At 44.2% G+C, this 18,958-nt stretch overlaps 15 non-coding genes across 15 annotated transcripts; all 15 read left to right on the top strand.

Moving 5' to 3' along the window:
• The first annotated feature begins 77 nt into the window (after positions 1-77).
• On the top strand, positions 78-150 carry trnak-cuu (transfer RNA lysine (anticodon CUU)). Its single transcript has one exon. It is a non-coding gene; the product is annotated as a tRNA-Lys (tRNA).
• A 1,152-nt stretch (positions 151-1,302) lies between these two features.
• On the top strand, positions 1,303-1,375 carry trnak-cuu (transfer RNA lysine (anticodon CUU)). Its single transcript has one exon. It is a non-coding gene; the product is annotated as a tRNA-Lys (tRNA).
• Positions 1,376-2,527: 1,152 nt separating this feature from the next.
• trnak-cuu (transfer RNA lysine (anticodon CUU)) lies at positions 2,528-2,600 on the top strand. The gene has a single exon. It is a non-coding gene; the product is annotated as a tRNA-Lys (tRNA).
• Positions 2,601-3,746: 1,146 nt separating this feature from the next.
• On the top strand, positions 3,747-3,819 carry trnak-cuu (transfer RNA lysine (anticodon CUU)). The gene has a single exon. It is a non-coding gene; the product is annotated as a tRNA-Lys (tRNA).
• Positions 3,820-4,621: 802 nt separating this feature from the next.
• On the top strand, positions 4,622-4,694 carry trnar-acg (transfer RNA arginine (anticodon ACG)). Its single transcript has one exon. It is a non-coding gene; the product is annotated as a tRNA-Arg (tRNA).
• Positions 4,695-4,971: 277 nt separating this feature from the next.
• trnak-cuu (transfer RNA lysine (anticodon CUU)) lies at positions 4,972-5,044 on the top strand. The gene has a single exon. It is a non-coding gene; the product is annotated as a tRNA-Lys (tRNA).
• Positions 5,045-6,197: 1,153 nt separating this feature from the next.
• trnak-cuu (transfer RNA lysine (anticodon CUU)) lies at positions 6,198-6,270 on the top strand. The gene has a single exon. It is a non-coding gene; the product is annotated as a tRNA-Lys (tRNA).
• Positions 6,271-8,620: 2,350 nt separating this feature from the next.
• On the top strand, positions 8,621-8,693 carry trnak-cuu (transfer RNA lysine (anticodon CUU)). The gene has a single exon. It is a non-coding gene; the product is annotated as a tRNA-Lys (tRNA).
• Positions 8,694-9,845: 1,152 nt separating this feature from the next.
• Positions 9,846-9,918, top strand: trnak-cuu (transfer RNA lysine (anticodon CUU)). The gene has a single exon. It is a non-coding gene; the product is annotated as a tRNA-Lys (tRNA).
• A 2,350-nt stretch (positions 9,919-12,268) lies between these two features.
• On the top strand, positions 12,269-12,341 carry trnak-cuu (transfer RNA lysine (anticodon CUU)). The gene has a single exon. It is a non-coding gene; the product is annotated as a tRNA-Lys (tRNA).
• A 1,152-nt stretch (positions 12,342-13,493) lies between these two features.
• On the top strand, positions 13,494-13,566 carry trnak-cuu (transfer RNA lysine (anticodon CUU)). The gene has a single exon. It is a non-coding gene; the product is annotated as a tRNA-Lys (tRNA).
• Positions 13,567-14,712: 1,146 nt separating this feature from the next.
• Positions 14,713-14,785, top strand: trnak-cuu (transfer RNA lysine (anticodon CUU)). Its single transcript has one exon. It is a non-coding gene; the product is annotated as a tRNA-Lys (tRNA).
• Positions 14,786-15,937: 1,152 nt separating this feature from the next.
• Positions 15,938-16,010, top strand: trnak-cuu (transfer RNA lysine (anticodon CUU)). Its single transcript has one exon. It is a non-coding gene; the product is annotated as a tRNA-Lys (tRNA).
• A 2,021-nt stretch (positions 16,011-18,031) lies between these two features.
• trnar-acg (transfer RNA arginine (anticodon ACG)) lies at positions 18,032-18,104 on the top strand. Its single transcript has one exon. It is a non-coding gene; the product is annotated as a tRNA-Arg (tRNA).
• A 277-nt stretch (positions 18,105-18,381) lies between these two features.
• Positions 18,382-18,454, top strand: trnak-cuu (transfer RNA lysine (anticodon CUU)). Its single transcript has one exon. It is a non-coding gene; the product is annotated as a tRNA-Lys (tRNA).
• Positions 18,455-18,958: the final 504 nt, after the last annotated feature.

Raw genomic sequence — 18,958 nt, forward strand, 5'->3', positions numbered from 1 at the left:
GCACCAGATTCTTATTATCAGGGTCTGTTCGAGCCCCATGTTGGCTGCTGTTTGAAACCTCCCTGGACTACCTTCCTGCCCGGCTAGCTCAGTCGGTAGAGCATGAGACTCTTAATCTCAGGGTCGTGGGTTCGAGCCCCACGTTGGGCGTAATTTTAACCCCACTGGACCCTTCAATTGTGCAAATGCCCTACGGGGGACTTTTTAGTGGATTACTTTGTCTTTGCGATTGGGAGCTTAAACTTAGGTGTCTCTGGATCCATGATCAAGAGGTTGGGTCCCCCTGTCAAAATGTCTATTCCTTCAATAGTTTTGATCTGCTTAAAACTGACTATCTAAAAATTGGCATGATTAGTTGCAAAGGTATAAAGACTAAAGGTTGCACCAAGATTTGAACTCAGATCATAAGATCCAGAGTGCTAACCATTACACCATGGAACCATTAGTTTAACAGGTAGGTTAGGAAGTAGCAAGTTCATTTGATAGCAAAAGGATGTGTCTCCTGTCAAGGTTCATGAACCTTGTGGACCATAATCTCTATGTTGAACTTCTTTGTATTGAGATGAGGATCTCAAAACAGGCTGGCAGAGTAGATACCACGACTTATGATGGTGGCCCGCACTAGTCGTTTATTCACTTGGGATAGTTCTCAATCTCCAAGAAGAGATGGCAGTTGTGAATATTTGTAAAAACATGATAGAACCCTCCCCGTCGGGGAATCGAACCCCGGTCTTCCGCGTGACAGGCAGAGATACTGTCCACTATACTAACGAGGATTGGACTCTATTGTAAAGCACAGAAGTGCATCACAAAATCCGTCCTGGAATTATTTTCAGATGTGCCAAACCTAGCCTACCCAAGGACTTTCAGTGTAGAGGAAAAAGCAGTTTGCTGCTGCAATTAACTGCTTTGGGAGAAAGAAGACATGGACCAATAGAAAAACATTCTGGCAGGGCTAGTGGCGCAATGGATAACGCGTCTGACTACGGATCAGAAGATTCTCGGTTCAACTCCTGGCTAGCTCGTACTCTCCATATTTTATTTGTCACAATGGTTTTTACCAACTTGCTGCTCTATTGCCCAGCTAGCTCAAAAGAACATTTGTTAATTCCCTACTATGCACCTTTTTGGCCTTTAATAGCAAGCAACATTAAGAGGGCAAAATGTATACGTCCTGGAATTTTTGTAGTGGCTTTGAAATAGCCTGGCTAGCTCATACGGTAGCGCACCAGATTCTTATTATCAGGGTCTGTTCGAGCCCCATGTTGGCTGCTGTTTGAAACCTCCCTGGACTACCTTCCTGCCCTGCTAGCTCAGTCGGTAGAGCATGAGACTCTTAATCTCAGGGTCGTGGGTTCGAGCCCCACGTTGGGCGTAATTTTAACCCCACTGGACCCTTCAATTGTGCAAATGCCCTACGGGGGACTTTTTAGTGGATTACTTTGTCTTTGCGATTGGGAGCTTAAACTTAGGTGTCTCTGGATCCATGATCAAGAGGTTGGGTCCCCCTGTCAAAATGTCTATTCCTTCAATAGTTTTGATCTGCTTAAAACTGACTATCTAAAAATTGGCATGATTAGTTGCAAAGGTATAAAGACTAAAGGTTGCACCAAGATTTGAACTCAGATCATAAGATCCAGAGTGCTAACCATTACACCATGGAACCATTAGTTTAACAGGTAGGTTAGGAAGTAGCAAGTTCATTTGATAGCAAAAGGATGTGTCTCCTGTCAAGGTTCATGAACCTTGTGGACCATAATCTCTATGTTGAACTTCTTTGTATTGAGATGAGGATCTCAAAACAGGCTGGCAGAGTAGATACCACGACTTATGATGGTGGCCCGCACTAGTCGTTTATTCACTTGGGATAGTTCTCAATCTCCAAGAAGAGATGGCAGTTGTGAAGATTTGTAAAAACATGATAGAACCCTCCCCGTCGGGGAATCGAACCCCGGTCTTCCGCGTGACAGGCAGAGATACTGTCCACTATACTAACGAGGATTGGACTCTATTGTAAAGCACAGAAGTGCATCACAAAATCCGTCCTGGAATTATTTTCAGATGTGCCAAACCTAGCCTACCCAAGGACTTTCAGTGTAGAGGAAAAAGCAGTTTGCTGCTGCAATTAACTGCTTTGGGAGAAAGAAGACATGGACCAATAGAAAAACATTCTGGCAGGGCTAGTGGCGCAATGGATAACGCGTCTGACTACGGATCAGAAGATTCTCGGTTCAACTCCTGGCTAGCTCGTACTCTCCATATTTTATTTGTCACAATGGTTTTTACCAACTTGCTGCTCTATTGCCCAGCTAGCTCAAAAGAACATTTGTTAATTCCCTACTATGCACCTTTTTGGCCTTTAATAGCAAGCAACATTAAGAGGGCAAAATGTATACGTCCTGGAATTTTTGTAGTGGCTTTGAAATAGCCTGGCTAGCTCATACGGTAGCGCACCAGATTCTTATTATCAGGGTCTGTTCGAGCCCCATGTTGGCTGCTGTTTGAAACCTCCCTGGACTACCTTCCTGCCCGGCTAGCTCAGTCGGTAGAGCATGAGACTCTTAATCTCAGGGTCGTGGGTTCGAGCCCCACGTTGGGCGTAATTTTAACCCCACTGGACCCTTCAATTGTGCAAATGCCCTACGGGGGACTTTTTAGTGGATTACTTTGTCTTTGCGATTGGGAGCTTAGGTGTCTCTGGATCCATGATCAAGAGGTTGGGTCCCCCTGTCAAAATGTCTATTCCTTCAATAGTTTTGATCTGCTTAAAACTGACTATCTAAAAATTGGCATGATTAGTTGCAAAGGTATAAAGACTAAAGGTTGCACCAAGATTTGAACTCAGATCATAAGATCCAGAGTGCTAACCATTACACCATGGAACCATTAGTTTAACAGGTAGGTTAGGAAGTAGCAAGTTCATTTGATAGCAAAAGGATGTGTCTCCTGTCAAGGTTCATGAACCTTGTGGACCATAATCTCTATGTTGAACTTCTTTGTATTGAGATGAGGATCTCAAAACAGGCTGGCAGAGTAGATACCACGACTTATGATGGTGGCCCGCACTAGTCGTTTATTCACTTGGGATAGTTCTCAATCTCCAAGAAGAGATGGCAGTTGTGAAGATTTGTAAAAACATGATAGAACCCTCCCCGTCGGGGAATCGAACCCCGGTCTTCCGCGTGACAGGCGGAGATACTGTCCACTATACTAACGAGGATTGGACTCTATTGTAAAGCACAGAAGTGCATCACAAAATCCGTCCTGGAATTATTTTCAGATGTGCCAAACCTAGCCTACCCAAGGACTTTCAGTGTAGAGGAAAAAGCAGTTTGCTGCTGCAATTAACTGCTTTGGGAGAAAGAAGACATGGACCAATAGAAAAACGTTCTGGCAGGGCTAGTGGCGCAATGGATAACGCGTCTGACTACGGATCAGAAGATTCTCGGTTCAACTCCTGGCTAGCTCGTACTCTCCATATTTTATTTGTCACAATGGTTTTTACCAACTTGCTGCTCTATTGCCCAGCTAGCTCAAAAGAACATTTGTTAATTCCCTACTATGCACCTTTTTGGCCTTTAATAGCAAGCAACATTAAGAGGGCAAAATGTATACGTCCTGGAATTTTTGTAGTGGCTTTGAAATAGCCTGGCTAGCTCATACGGTAGCGCACCAGATTCTTATTATCAGGGTCTGTTCGAGCCCCATGTTGGCTGCTGTTTGAAACCTCCCTGGACTACCTTCCTGCCCGGCTAGCTCAGTCGGTAGAGCATGAGACTCTTAATCTCAGGGTCGTGGGTTCGAGCCCCACGTTGGGTGTAATTTTAACCCCACTGGACCCTTCAATTGTGCAAATGCCCTACGGGGGACTTTTTAGTGGATTACTTTGTCTTTGCGATTGGGAGCTTAAACTTAGGTGTCTCTGGATCCATGATCAAGAGGTTGGGTCCCCCTGTCAAAATGTCTATTCCTTCAATAGTTTTGATCTGCTTAAAACTGACTATCTAAAAATTGGCATGATTAGTTGCAAAGGTATAAAGACTAAAGGTTGCACCAAGATTTGAACTCAGATCATAAGATCCAGAGTGCTAACCATTACACCATGGAACCATTAGTTTAACAGGTAGGTTAGGAAGTAGCAAGTTCATTTGATAGCAAAAGGATGTGTCTCCTGTCAAGGTTCATGAACCTTGTGGACCATAATCTCTATGTTGAACTTCTTTGTATTGAGATGAGGATCTCAAAACAGGCTGGCAGAGTAGATACCACGACTTATGATGGTGGCCCGCACTAGTCGTTTATTCACTTGGGATAGTTCTCAATCTCCAAGAAGAGATGGCAGTTGTGAAGATTTGTAAAAACATGATAGAACCCTCCCCGTCGGGGAATCGAACCCCGGTCTTCCGCGTGACAGGCGGAGATACTGTCCACTATACTAACGAGGATTGGACTCTATTGTAAAGCACAGAAGTGCATCACAAAATCCGTCCTGGAATTATTTTCAGATGTGCCAAACCTAGCCTACCCAAGGACTTTCAGTGTAGAGGAAAAAGCAGTTTGCTGCTGCAATTAACTGCTTTGGGAGAAAGAAGACATGGACCAATAGAAAAACATTCTGGCAGGGCTAGTGGCGCAATGGATAACGCGTCTGACTACGGATCAGAAGATTCTAGGTTCAACTCCTGGCTAGCTCGTACTCTCCATATTTTATTTGTCACAATGGTTTTTACCAACTTGCTGCTCTATTGCCCAGCTAGCTCAAAAGAACATTTGTTAATTCCCTACTATGCACCTTTTTGGCCTTTAATAGCAAGCAACATTAAGAGGGCAAAATGTATACGTCCTGGAATTTTTGTAGTGGCTTTGAAATAGCCTGGCTAGCTCATACGGTAGCGCACCAGATTCTTATTATCAGGGTCTGTTCGAGCCCCATGTTGGCTGCTGTTTGAAACCTCCCTGGACTACCTTCCTGCCCGGCTAGCTCAGTCGGTAGAGCATGAGACTCTTAATCTCAGGGTCGTGGGTTCGAGCCCCACGTTGGGCGTAATTTTAACCCCACTGGACCCTTCAATTGTGCAAATGCCCTACGGGGGACTTTTTAGTGGATTACTTTGTCTTTGCGATTGGGAGCTTAAACTTAGGTGTCTCTGGATCCATGATCAAGAGGTTGGGTCCCCCTGTCAAAATGTCTATTCCTTCAATAGTTTTGATCTGCTTAAAACTGACTATCTAAAAATTGGCATGATTAGTTGCAAAGGTATAAAGACTAAAGGTTGCACCAAGATTTGAACTCAGATCATAAGATCCAGAGTGCTAACCATTACACCATGGAACCATTAGTTTAACAGGTAGGTTAGGAAGTAGCAAGTTCATTTGATAGCAAAAGGATGTGTCTCCTGTCAAGGTTCATGAACCTTGTGGACCATAATCTCTATGTTGAACTTCTTTGTATTGAGATGAGGATCTCAAAACAGGCTGGCAGAGTAGATACCACGACTTATGATGGTGGCCCGCACTAGTCGTTTATTCACTTGGGATAGTTCTCAATCTCCAAGAAGAGATGGCAGTTGTGAATATTTGTAAAAACATGATAGAACCCTCCCCGTCGGGGAATCGAACCCCGGTCTTCCGCGTGACAGGCGGAGATACTGTCCACTATACTAACGAGGATTGGACTCTTTTGTAAAGCACAGAAGTGCATCACAAAATCAGTCCTGGAATTATTTTTCAGATGTGCCAAACCTAGCCTACCCAAGGACTTTCAGTGTAGAGGAAAAAGCAGTTTGCTGCTGCAATTAACTGCTTTGGGAGAAAGAAGACATGGACCAATAGAAAAACATTCTGGCAGGGCTAGTGGCGCAATGGATAACGCGTCTGACTACGGATCAGAAGATTCTCGGTTCAACTCCTGGCTAGCTCGTACTCTCCATATTTTATTTGTCACAATGGTTTTTACCAACTTGCTGCTCTATTGCCCAGCTAGCTCAAAAGAACATTTGTTAATTCCCTACTATGCACCTTTTTGGCCTTTAATAGCAAGCAACATTAAGAGGGCAAAATGTATACGTCCTGGAATTTTTGTAGTGGCTTTGAAATAGCCTGGCTAGCTCATACGGTAGCGCACCAGATTCTTATTATCAGGGTCTGTTCGAGCCCCATGTTGGCTGCTGTTTGAAACCTCCCTGGACTACCTTCCTGCCCGGCTAGCTCAGTCGGTAGAGCATGAGACTCTTAATCTCAGGGTCGTGGGTTCGAGCCCCACGTTGGGCGTAATTTTAACCCCACTGGACCCTTCAATTGTGCAAATGCCCTACGGGGGACTTTTTAGTGGATTACTTTGTCTTTGCGATTGGGAGCTTAGGTGTCTCTGGATCCATGATCAAGAGGTTGGGTCCCCCTGTCAAAATGTCTATTCCTTGAATAGTTTTGATCTGCTTAAAACTGACTATCTAAAAATTGGCATGATTAGTTGCAAAGGTATAAAGACTAAAGGTTGCACCAAGATTTGAACTCAGATCATAAGATCCAGAGTGCTAACCATTACACCATGGAACCATTAGTTTAACAGGTAGGTTAGGAAGTAGCAAGTTCATTTGATAGCAAAAGGATGTGTCTCCTGTCAAGGTTCATGAACCTTGTGGACCATAATCTCTATGTTGAACTTCTTTGTATTGAGATGAGGATCTCAAAACAGGCTGGCAGAGTAGATACCACGACTTATGATGGTGGCCCGCACTAGTCGTTTATTCACTTGGGATAGTTCTCAATCTCCAAGAAGAGATGGCAGTTGTGAAGATTTGTAAAAACATGATAGAACCCTCCCCGTCGGGGAATCGAACCCCGGTCTTCCGCGTGACAGGCGGAGATACTGTCCACTATACTAACGAGGATTGGACTCTATTGTAAAGCACAGAAGTGCATCACAAAATCCGTCCTGGAATTATTTTCAGATGTGCCAAACCTAGCCTACCCAAGGACTTTCAGTGTAGAGGAAAAAGCAGTTTGCTGCTGCAATTAACTGCTTTGGGAGAAAGAAGACATGGACCAATAGAAAAACATTCTGGCAGGGCTAGTGGCGCAATGGATAACGCGTCTGACTACGGATCAGAAGATTCTCGGTTCAACTCCTGGCTAGCTCGTACTCTCCATATTTTATTTGTCACAATGGTTTTTACCAACTTGCTGCTCTATTGCCCAGCTAGCTCAAAAGAACATTTGTTAATTCCCTACTATGCACCCTTTTGGCCTTTAATAGCAAGCAACATTAAGAGGGCAAAATGTATACGTCCTGGAATTTTTGTAGTGGCTGGCTAGCTCATACGGTAGCGCACCAGATTCTTATTATCAGGGTCTGTTCGAGCCCCATGTTGGCTGCTGTTTGAAACCTCCCTGGACTACCTTCCTGCCCGGCTAGCTCAGTCGGTAGAGCATGAGACTCTTAATCTCAGGGTCGTGGGTTTGAGCCCCACGTTGGGCGTAATTTTAACCCCACTGGACCCTTCAATTGTGCAAATGCCCTACGGGGGACTTTTTAGTGGATTACTTTGTCTTTGCGATTGGGAGCTTAAACTTAGGTGTCTCTGGATCCATGATCAAGAGGTTGGGTCCCCCTGTCAAAATGTCTATTCCTTCAATAGTTTTGATCTGCTTAAAACTGACTATCTAAAAATTGGCATGATTAGTTGCAAAGGTATAAAGACTAAAGGTTGCACCAAGATTTGAACTCAGATCATAAGATCCAGAGTGCTAACCATTACACCATGGAACCATTAGTTTAACAGGTAGGTTAGGAAGTAGCAAGTTCATTTGATAGCAAAAGGATGTGTCTCCTGTCAAGGTTCATGAACCTTGTGGACCATAATCTCTATGTTGAACTTCTTTGTATTGAGATGAGGATCTCAAAACAGGCTGGCAGAGTAGATACCACGACTTATGATGGTGGCCCGCACTAGTCGTTTATTCACTTGGGATAGTTCTCAATCTCCAAGAAGAGATGGCAGTTGTGAAGATTTGTAAAAACATGATAGAACCCTCCCCGTCGGGGAATCGAACCTCCGTGACAGGCGGAGATACTGTCCACTATACTAACGAGGATTGGACTCTATTGTAAAGCACAGAAGTGCATCACAAAATCCGTCCTGGAATTATTTTCAGATGTGCCAAACCTAGCCTACCCAAGGACTTTCAGTGTAGAGGAAAAAGCAGTTTGCTGCTGCAATTAACTGCTTTGGGAGAAAGAAGACATGGACCAATAGAAAAACATTCTGGCAGGGCTAGTGGCGCAATGGATAACGCGTCTGACTACGGATCAGAAGATTCTCGGTTCAACTCCTGGCTAGCTCGTACTCTCCATATTTTATTTGTCACAATGGTTTTTACCAACTTGCTGCTCTATTGCCCAGCTAGCTCAAAAGAACATTTGTTAATTCCCTACTATGCACCTTTTTGGCCTTTAATAGCAAGCAACATTAAGAGGGCAAAATGTATACGTCCTGGAATTTTTGTAGTGGCTTTGAAATAGCCTGGCTAGCTCATACGGTAGCGCACCAGATTCTTATTATCAGGGTCTGTTCGAGCCCCATGTTGGCTGCTGTTTGAAACCTCCCTGGACTACCTTCCTGCCCGGCTAGCTCAGTCGGTAGAGCATGAGACTCTTAATCTCAGGGTCGTGGGTTCGAGCCCCACGTTGGGTGTAATTTTAACCCCACTGGACCCTTCAATTGTGCAAATGCCCTACGGGGGACTTTTTAGTGGATTACTTTGTCTTTGCGATTGGGAGCTTAAACTTAGGTGTCTCTGGATCCATGATCAAGAGGTTGGGTCCCCCTGTCAAAATGTCTATTCCTTCAATAGTTTTGATCTGCTTAAAACTGACTATCTAAAAATTGGCATGATTAGTTGCAAAGGTATAAAGACTAAAGGTTGCACCAAGATTTGAACTCAGATCATAAGATCCAGAGTGCTAACCATTACACCATGGAACCATTAGTTTAACAGGTAGGTTAGGAAGTAGCAAGTTCATTTGATAGCAAAAGGATGTGTCTCCTGTCAAGGTTCATGAACCTTGTGGACCATAATCTCTATGTTGAACTTCTTTGTATTGAGATGAGGATCTCAAAACAGGCTGGCAGAGTAGATACCACGACTTATGATGGTGGCCCGCACTAGTCGTTTATTCACTTGGGATAGTTCTCAATCTCCAAGAAGAGATGGCAGTTGTGAAGATTTGTAAAAGCATGATAGAACCCTCCCCGTCGGGGAATCGAACCCCGGTCTTCCGCGTGACAGGCGGAGATACTGTCCACTATACTAACGAGGATTGGACTCTATTGTAAAGCACAGAAGTGCATCACAAAATCCGTCCTGGAATTATTTTCAGATGTGCCAAACCTAGCCTACCCAAGGACTTTCAGTGTAGAGGAAAAAGCAGTTTGCTGCTGCAATTAACTGCTTTGGGAGAAAGAAGACATGGACCAATAGAAAAACATTCTGGCAGGGCTAGTGGCGCAATGGATAACGCGTCTGACTACGGATCAGAAGATTCTCGGTTCAACTCCTGGCTAGCTCGTACTCTCCATATTTTATTTGTCACAATGTTTTTTACCAACTTGCTGCTCTATTGCCCAGCTAGCTCAAAAGAACATTTGTTAATTCCCTACTATGCACCTTTTTGGCCTTTAATAGCAAGCAACATTAAGAGGGCAAAATGTATACGTCCTGGAATTTTTGTAGTGGCTTTGAAATAGCCTGGCTAGCTCATACGGTAGCGCACCAGATTCTTATTATCAGGGTCTGTTCGAGCCCCATGTTGGCTGCTGTTTGAAACCTCCCTGGACTACCTTCCTGCCCGGCTAGCTCAGTCGGTAGAGCATGAGACTCTTAATCTCAGGGTCGTGGGTTCGAGCCCCACGTTGGGCGTAATTTTAACCCCACTGGACCCTTCAATTGTGCAAATGCCCTACGGGGGACTTTTTAGTGGATTACTTTGTCTTTGCGATTGGGAGCTTAGGTGTCTCTGGATCCATGATCAAGAGGTTGGGTCCCCCTGTCAAAATGTCTATTCCTTCAATAGTTTTGATCTGCTTAAAACTGACTATCTAAAAATTGGCATGATTAGTTGCAAAGGTATAAAGACTAAAGGTTGCACCAAGATTTGAACTCAGATCATAAGATCCAGAGTGCTAACCATTACACCATGGAACCATTAGTTTAACAGGTAGGTTAGGAAGTAGCAAGTTCATTTGATAGCAAAAGGATGTGTCTCCTGTCAAGGTTCATGAACCTTGTGGACCATAATCTCTATGTTGAACTTCTTTGTATTGAGATGAGGATCTCAAAACAGGCTGGCAGAGTAGATACCACGACTTATGATGGTGGCCCGCACTAGTCGTTTATTCACTTGGGATAGTTCTCAATCTCCAAGAAGAGATGGCAGTTGTGAAGATTTGTAAAAACATGATAGAACCCTCCCCGTCGGGGAATCGAACCCCGGTCTTCCGCGTGACAGGCGGAGATACTGTCCACTATACTAACGAGGATTGGACTCTATTGTAAAGCACAGAAGTGCATCACAAAATCCGTCCTGGAATTATTTTCAGATGTGCCAAACCTAGCCTACCCAAGGACTTTCAGTGTAGAGGAAAAAGCAGTTTGCTGCTGCAATTAACTGCTTTGGGAGAAAGAAGACATGGACCAATAGAAAAACATTCTGGCAGGGCTAGTGGCGCAATGGATAACGCGTCTGACTACGGATCAGAAGATTCTCGGTTCAACTCCTGGCTAGCTCGTACTCTCCATATTTTATTTGTCACAATGGTTTTTACCAACTTGCTGCTCTATTGCCCAGCTAGCTCAAAAGAACATTTGTTAATTCCCTACTATGCACCCTTTTGGCCTTTAATAGCAAGCAACATTAAGAGGGCAAAATGTATACGTCCTGGAATTTTTGTAGTGGCTGGCTAGCTCATACGGTAGCGCACCAGATTCTTATTATCAGGGTCTGTTCGAGCCCCATGTTGGCTGCTGTTTGAAACCTCCCTGGACTACCTTCCTGCCCGGCTAGCTCAGTCGGTAGAGCATGAGACTCTTAATCTCAGGGTCGTGGGTTTGAGCCCCACGTTGGGCGTAATTTTAACCCCACTGGACCCTTCAATTGTGCAAATGCCCTACGGGGGACTTTTTAGTGGATTACTTTGTCTTTGCGATTGGGAGCTTAAACTTAGGTGTCTCTGGATCCATGATCAAGAGGTTGGGTCCCCCTGTCAAAATGTCTATTCCTTCAATAGTTTTGATCTGCTTAAAACTGACTATCTAAAAATTGGCATGATTAGTTGCAAAGGTATAAAGACTAAAGGTTGCACCAAGATTTGAACTCAGATCATAAGATCCAGAGTGCTAACCATTACACCATGGAACCATTAGTTTAACAGGTAGGTTAGGAAGTAGCAAGTTCATTTGATAGCAAAAGGATGTGTCTCCTGTCAAGGTTCATGAACCTTGTGGACCATAATCTCTATGTTGAACTTCTTTGTATTGAGATGAGGATCTCAAAACAGGCTGGCAGAGTAGATACCACGACTTATGATGGTGGCCCGCACTAGTCGTTTATTCACTTGGGATAGTTCTCAATCTCCAAGAAGAGATGGCAGTTGTGAAGATTTGTAAAAACATGATAGAACCCTCCCCGTCGGGGAATCGAACCTCCGTGACAGGCGGAGATACTGTCCACTATACTAACGAGGATTGGACTCTATTGTAAAGCACAGAAGTGCATCACAAAATCCGTCCTGGAATTATTTTCAGATGTGCCAAACCTAGCCTACCCAAGGACTTTCAGTGTAGAGGAAAAAGCAGTTTGCTGCTGCAATTAACTGCTTTGGGAGAAAGAAGACATGGACCAATAGAAAAACATTCTGGCAGGGCTAGTGGCGCAATGGATAACGCGTCTGACTACGGATCAGAAGATTCTCGGTTCAACTCCTGGCTAGCTCGTACTCTCCATATTTTATTTGTCACAATGGTTTTTACCACCTTGCTGCTCTATTGCCCAGCTAGCTCAAAAGAACATTTGTTAATTCCCTACTATGCACCTTTTTGGCCTTTAATAGCAAGCAACATTAAGAGGGCAAAATGTATACGTCCTGGAATTTTTGTAGTGGCTTTGAAATAGCCTGGCTAGCTCATACGGTAGCGCACCAGATTCTTATTATCAGGGTCTGTTCGAGCCCCATGTTGGCTGCTGTTTGAAACCTCCCTGGACTACCTTCCTGCCCGGCTAGCTCAGTCGGTAGAGCATGAGACTCTTAATCTCAGGGTCGTGGGTTCGAGCCCCACGTTGGGTGTAATTTTAACCCCACTGGACCCTTCAATTGTGCAAATGCCCTACGGGGGACTTTTTAGTGGATTACTTTGTCTTTGCGATTGGGAGCTTAAACTTAGGTGTCTCTGGATCCATGATCAAGAGGTTGGGTCCCCCTGTCAAAATGTCTATTCCTTCAATAGTTTTGATCTGCTTAAAACTGACTATCTAAAAATTGGCATGATTAGTTGCAAAGGTATAAAGACTAAAGGTTGCACCAAGATTTGAACTCAGATCATAAGATCCAGAGTGCTAACCATTACACCATGGAACCATTAGTTTAACAGGTAGGTTAGGAAGTAGCAAGTTCATTTGATAGCAAAAGGATGTGTCTCCTGTCAAGGTTCATGAACCTTGTGGACCATAATCTCTATGTTGAACTTCTTTGTATTGAGATGAGGATCTCAAAACAGGCTGGCAGAGTAGATACCACGACTTATGATGGTGGCCCGCACTAGTCGTTTATTCACTTGGGATAGTTCTCAATCTCCAAGAAGAGATGGCAGTTGTGAAGATTTGTAAAAGCATGATAGAACCCTCCCCGTCGGGGAATCGAACCCCGGTCTTCCGCGTGACAGGCGGAGATACTGTCCACTATACTAACGAGGATTGGACTCTATTGTAAAGCACAGAAGTGCATCACAAAATCCGTCCTGGAATTATTTTCAGATGTGCCAAACCTAGCCTACCCAAGGACTTTCAGTGTAGAGGAAAAAGCAGTTTGCTGCTGCAATTAACTGCTTTGGGAGAAAGAAGACATGGACCAATAGAAAAACATTCTGGCAGGGCTAGTGGCGCAATGGATAACGCGTCTGACTACGGATCAGAAGATTCTCGGTTCAACTCCTGGCTAGCTCGTACTCTCCATATTTTATTTGTCACAATGGTTTTTACCAACTTGCTGCTCTATTGCCCAGCTAGCTCAAAAGAACATTTGTTAATTCCCTACTATGCACCTTTTTGGCCTTTAATAGCAAGCAACATTAAGAGGGCAAAATGTATACGTCCTGGAATTTTTGTAGTGGCTTTGAAATAGCCTGGCTAGCTCATACGGTAGCGCACCAGATTCTTATTATCAGGGTCTGTTCGAGCCCCATGTTGGCTGCTGTTTGAAACCTCCCTGGACTACCTTCCTGCCCGGCTAGCTCAGTCGGTAGAGCATGAGACTCTTAATCTCAGGGTCGTGGGTTCGAGCCCCACGTTGGGCGTAATTTTAACCCCACTGGACCCTTCAATTGTGCAAATGCCCTACGGGGGACTTTTTAGTGGATTACTTTGTCTTTGCGATTGGGAGCTTAGGTGTCTCTGGATCCATGATCAAGAGGTTGGGTCCCCCTGTCAAAATGTCTATTCCTTCAATAGTTTTGATCTGCTTAAAACTGACTATCTAAAAATTGGCATGATTAGTTGCAAAGGTATAAAGACTAAAGGTTGCACCAAGATTTGAACTCAGATCATAAGATCCAGAGTGCTAACCATTACACCATGGAACCATTAGTTTAACAGGTAGGTTAGGAAGTAGCAAGTTCATTTGATAGCAAAAGGATGTGTCTCCTGTCAAGGTTCATGAACCTTGTGGACCATAATCTCTATGTTGAACTTCTTTGTATTGAGATGAGGATCTCAAAACAGGCTGGCAGAGTAGATACCACGACTTATGATGGTGGCCCGCACTAGTCGTTTATTCACTTGGGATAGTTCTCAATCTCCAAGAAGAGATGGCAGTTGTGAAGATTTGTAAAAACATGATAGAACCCTCCCCGTCGGGGAATCGAACCCCGGTCTTCCGCGTGACAGGCGGAGATACTGTCCACTATACTAACGAGGATTGGACTCTATTGTAAAGCACAGAAGTGCATCACAAAATCCGTCCTGGAATTATTTTCAGATGTGCCAAACCTAGCCTACCCAAGGACTTTCAGTGTAGAGGAAAAAGCAGTTTGCTGCTGCAATTAACTGCTTTGGGAGAAAGAAGACATGGACCAATAGAAAAACATTCTGGCAGGGCTAGTGGCGCAATGGATAACGCGTCTGACTACGGATCAGAAGATTCTCGGTTCAACTCCTGGCTAGCTCGTACTCTCCATATTTTATTTGTCACAATGGTTTTTACCAACTTGCTGCTCTATTGCCCAGCTAGCTCAAAAGAACATTTGTTAATTCCCTACTATGCACCCTTTTGGCCTTTAATAGCAAGCAACATTAAGAGGGCAAAATGTATACGTCCTGGAATTTTTGTAGTGGCTTTGAAATAGCCTGGCTAGCTCATACGGTAGCGCACCAGATTCTTATTATCAGGGTCTGTTCGAGCCCCATGTTGGCTGCTGTTTGAAACCTCCCTGGACTACCTTCCTGCCCGGCTAGCTCAGTCGGTAGAGCATGAGACTCTTAATCTCAGGGTCGTGGGTTCGAGCCCCACGTTGGGTGTAATTTTAACCCCACTGGACCCTTCAATTGTGCAAATGCCCTACGGGGGACTTTTTAGTGGATTACTTTGTCTTTGCGATTGGGAGCTTAAACTTAGGTGTCTCTGGATCCATGATCAAGAGGTTGGGTCCCCCTGTCAAAATGTCTATTCCTTCAATAGTTTTGATCTGCTTAAAACTGACTATCTAAAAATTGGCATGATTAGTTGCAAAGGTATAAAGACTAAAGGTTGCACCAAGATTTGAACTCAGATCATAAGATCCAGAGTGCTAACCATTACACCATGGAACCATTAGTTTAACAGGTAGGTTAGGAAGTAGCAAGTTCATTTGATAGCAAAAGGATGTGTCTCCTGTCAAGGTTCATGAACCTTGTGGACCATAATCTCTATGTTGAACTTCTTTGTATTGAGATGAGGATCTCAAAACAGGCTGGCAGAGTAGATACCACGACTTGTGATGGTGGCCCGCACTAGTCGTTTATTCACTTGGGATAGTTCTCAATCTCCAAGAAGAGATGGCAGTTGTGAAGATTTGTAAAAACATGATAGAACCCTCCCCGTCGGGGAATCGAACCCCGGTCTTCCGCGTGACAGGCGGAGATACTGTCCACTATACTAACGAGGATTGGACTCTATTGTAAAGCACAGAAGTGCATCACAAAATCCGTCCTGGAATTATTTTCAGATGTGCCAAACCTAGCCTACCCAAGGACTTTCAGTGTAGAGGAAAAAGCAGTTTGCTGCTGCAATTAACTGCTTTGGGAGAAAGAAGACATGGACCAATAGAAAAACATTCTGGCAGGGCTAGTGGCGCAATGGATAACGCGTCTGACTACGGATCAGAAGATTCTCGGTTCAACTCCTGGCTAGCTCGTACTCTCCATATTTTATTTGTCACAATGGTTTTTACCAACTTGCTGCTCTATTGCCCAGCTAGCTCAAAAGAACATTTGTTAATTCCCTACTATGCACCTTTTTGGCCTTTAATAGCAAGCAACATTAAGAGGGCAAAATGTATACGTCCTGGAATTTTTGTAGTGGCTTTGAAATAGCCTGGCTAGCTCATACGGTAGCGCACCAGATTCTTATTATCAGGGTCTGTTCGAGCCCCATGTTGGCTGCTGTTTGAAACCTCCCTGGACTACCTTCCTGCCCGGCTAGCTCAGTCGGTAGAGCATGAGACTCTTAATCTCAGGGTCGTGGGTTCGAGCCCCACGTTGGGCGTAATTTTAACCCCACTGGACCCTTCAATTGTGCAAATGCCCTACGGGGGACTTTTTAGTGGATTACTTTGTCTTTGCGATTGGGAGCTTAGGTGTCTCTGGATCCATGATCAAGAGGTTGGGTCCCCCTGTCAAAATGTCTATTCCTTCAATAGTTTTGATCTGCTTAAAACTGACTATCTAAAAATTGGCATGATTAGTTGCAAAGGTATAAAGACTAAAGGTTGCACCAAGATTTGAACTCAGATCATAAGATCCAGAGTGCTAACCATTACACCATGGAACCATTAGTTTAACAGGTAGGTTAGGAAGTAGCAAGTTCATTTGATAGCAAAAGGATGTGTCTCCTGTCAAGGTTCATGAACCTTGTGGACCATAATCTCTATGTTGAACTTCTTTGTATTGAGATGAGGATCTCAAAACAGGCTGGCAGAGTAGATACCACGACTTATGATGGTGGCCTGCACTAGTCGTTTATTCACTTGGGATAGTTCTCAATCTCCAAGAAGAGATGGCAGTTGTGAAGATTTGTAAAAACATGATAGAACCCTCCCCGTTGGGGAATCGAACCCCGGTCTTCCGCGTGACAGGCGGAGATACTGTCCACTATACTAACGAGGATTGGACTCTATTGTAAAGCACAGAAGTGCATCACAAAATCCGTCCTGGAATTATTTTCAGATGTGCCAAACCTAGCCTACCCAAGGACTTTCAGTGTAGAGGAAAAAGCAGTTTGCTGCTGCAATTAACTGCTTTGGGAGAAAGAAGACATGGACCAATAGAAAAACATTCTGGCAGGGCTAGTGGCGCAATGGATAACGCGTCTGACTACGGATCAGAAGATTCTCGGTTCAACTCCTGGCTAGCTCGTACTCTCCATATTTTATTTGTCACAATGGTTTTTACCAACTTGCTGCTCTATTGCCCAGCTAGCTCAAAAGAACATTTGTTAATTCCCTACTATGCACCCTTTTGGCCTTTAATAGCAAGCAACATTAAGAGGGCAAAATGTATACGTCCTGGAATTTTTGTAGTGGCTTTGAAATAGCCTGGCTAGCTCATACGGTAGCGCACCAGATTCTTATTATCAGGGTCTGTTCGAGCCCCATGTTGGCTGCTGTTTGAAACCTCCCTGGACTACCTTCCTGCCCGGCTAGCTCAGTCGGTAGAGCATGAGACTCTTAATCTCAGGGTCGTGGGTTTGAGCCCCACGTTGGGCGTAATTTTAACCCCACTGGACCCTTCAATTGTGCAAATGCCCTACGGGGGACTTTTTAGTGGATTACTTTGTCTTTGCGATTGGGAGCTTAAACTTAGGTGTCTCTGGATCCATGATCAAGAGGTTGGGTCCCCCTGTCAAAATGTCTATTCCTTCAATAGTTTTGATCTGCTTAAAACTGACTATCTAAAAATTGGCATGATTAGTTGCAAAGGTATAAAGACTAAAGGTTGCACCAAGATTTGAACTCAGATCATAAGATCCAGAGTGCTAACCATTACACCATGGAACCATTAGTTTAACAGGTAGGTTAGGAAGTAGCAAGTTCATTTGATAGCAAAAGGATGTGTCTCCTGTCAAGGTTCATGAACCTTGTGGACCATAATCTCTATGTTGAACTTCTTTGTATTGAGATGAGGATCTCAAAACAGGCTGGCAGAGTAGATACCACGACTTATGATGGTGGCCCGCACTAGTCGTTTATTCACTTGGGATAGTTCTCAATCTCCAAGAAGAGATGGCAGTTGTGAAGATTTGTAAAAACATGATAGAACCCTCCCCGTCGGGGAATCGAACCCCGGTCTTCCGCGTGACAGGCGGAGATACTGTCCACTATACTAACGAGGATTGGACTCTATTGTAAAGCACAGAAGTGCATCACAAAATCCGTCCTGGAATTATTTTCAGATGTGCCAAACCTAGCCTACCCAAGGACTTTCAGTGTAGAGGAAAAAGCAGTTTGCTGCTGCAATTAACTGCTTTGGGAGAAAGAAGACATGGACCAATAGAAAAACATTCTGGCAGGGCTAGTGGCGCAATGGATAACGCGTCTGACTACGGATCAGAAGATTCTGGGTTCAACTCCTGGCTAGCTCGTACTCTCCATATTTTATTTGTCACAATGGTTTTTACCAACTTGCTGCTCTATTGCCCAGCTAGCTCAAAAGAACATTTGTTAATTCCCTACTATGCACCTTTTTGGCCTTTAATAGCAAGCAACATTAAGAGGGCAAAATGTATACGTCCTGGAATTTTTGTAGTGGCTTTGAAATAGCCTGGCTAGCTCATACGGTAGCGCACCAGATTCTTATTATCAGGGTCTGTTCGAGCCCCATGTTGGCTGCTGTTTGAAACCTCCCTGGACTACCTTCCTGCCCGGCTAGCTCAGTCGGTAGAGCATGAGACTCTTAATCTCAGGGTCGTGGGTTCGAGCCCCACGTTGGGCGTAATTTTAACCCCACTGGACCCTTCAATTGTGCAAATGCCCTACGGGGGACTTTTTAGTGGATTACTTTGTCTTTGCGATTGGGAGCTTAGGTGTCTCTGGATCCATGATCAAGAGGTTGGGTCCCCCTGTCAAAATGTCTATTCCTTCAATAGTTTTGATCTGCTTAAAACTGACTATCTAAAAATTGGCATGATTAGTTGCAAAGGTATAAAGACTAAAGGTTGCACCAAGATTTGAACTCAGATCATAAGATCCAGAGTGCTAACCATTACACCATGGAACCATTAGTTTAACAGGTAGGTTAGGAAGTAGCAAGTTCATTTGATAGCAAAAGGATGTGTCTCCTGTCAAGGTTCATGAACCTTGTGGACCATAATCTCTATGTTGAACTTCTTTGTATTGAGATGAGGATCTCAAAACAGGCTGGCAGAGTAGATACCACGACTTATGATGGTGGCCCGCACTAGTCGTTTATTCACTTGGGATAGTTCTCAATCTCCAA

Source organism: Callionymus lyra, chromosome 4, assembly GCF_982586985.1.
Source record: "Callionymus lyra chromosome 4, fCalLyr1.hap1.1, whole genome shotgun sequence".
Lineage (NCBI taxonomy): Eukaryota > Metazoa > Chordata > Actinopteri > Syngnathiformes > Callionymidae > Callionymus > Callionymus lyra.